The sequence below is a fragment of the Carlito syrichta genome, unplaced genomic scaffold (assembly GCF_000164805.1).
Source record: "Carlito syrichta isolate Samal-C Ts95f unplaced genomic scaffold, Tarsius_syrichta-2.0.1 Scaffold305718, whole genome shotgun sequence".
NCBI classification, from domain to species: domain Eukaryota; kingdom Metazoa; phylum Chordata; class Mammalia; order Primates; family Tarsiidae; genus Carlito; species Carlito syrichta.
Window position 1 is genome coordinate 572,992 of NW_007249814.1, and position 1,147 is coordinate 574,138.

The following is a 1,147-nucleotide window of genomic DNA, read 5'->3' on the forward strand; positions in this document are numbered from 1 at the left end:
CCATGATGAACATCCAAATCTTCTCCAAACCCTTTATCAAGCGCCATTTATCCCATACCTGAAGGTTCATTCCTGTTCTAAAATCTACACCCAGTCTTTCTCTCAGCAGGAGAACTTTATGTTTTTATTTTTCAATTAGAAAACAGTGTATTTGCTTTTTGTGAACTTATTTCAGTTCTTGCCTTTACCAAAACAGTATTTTGTATCTCACTCCAATAACTAAGAATCTGATGCTGATTCCCTGTTTTTGCCCAGATTCCTATCATGATATTCTGTTTCTGGTGTCTTCTCATAACAGTTTTTCAACTAGGGCCATAACATTAGAATGAACTGTGAAGACTTTCTAAAGCAGCGATTCCTAAGCCACACAGTTAGAGATGTATTTAAAAGGTCAGGGCTGGAGTTTAGGCTTCCACATCTAAAAAATTGTTAAAAGACTTTTACCTACCATTATGGTTTTCCAAGAGTTTGCTTCATCTCGTCTCTGGCTTTCACTCCACCTTTGTCTGACCTGTTTATCAACGAACTGAATCAACCACAGGGCTTAAGATACAAAAATTAAGATTGCATGTTTAGGGCAGAAACATCAAAGAAAATAGTGTTATTTATTTGCAATGTATGCTTATAAGCCATTATTGTAAAAAAAATAGGTGTGTTTATAATTTGTTTTTTTAAAAATTTTGGTGTTGTTAAAAAATGAATGGGGAAAGATAATATATCAGGAAAATAGTTTTGAAATAGCACATGAAACATTAAAATCCTTAAATTGGGGGTTCATGAATTTTAGTGTGCACAAAATTACTTGGAGATCTTATTAATTAAATATAAAAATATGTAACATATCATTTTTTTTTTTTTGAGTTGGAGTCTCACTCTGTCGTCCAGACTGGAGTGCAGTGGCCGCTCCCGGCCACTGCAGCCTTGACCTGCTGGGCTCCGGCGATCCTTCCGCCTCAGCCTTCCAAGTAGCCGGAATTACAGGCATGCGCTACCACGCCCGGCTGATTTTTTGATTTATTGTAGAGATGAGGTCTCGCTGCCCAGGCGGGTCTCGACCCCGTGGGCTCAGGGAATCCACTCACCTCAGCCTCCCAAAGGCGCGGGATTACAGGCTGAGCCACCGAGCCCGGCTGTAACATATAATTTT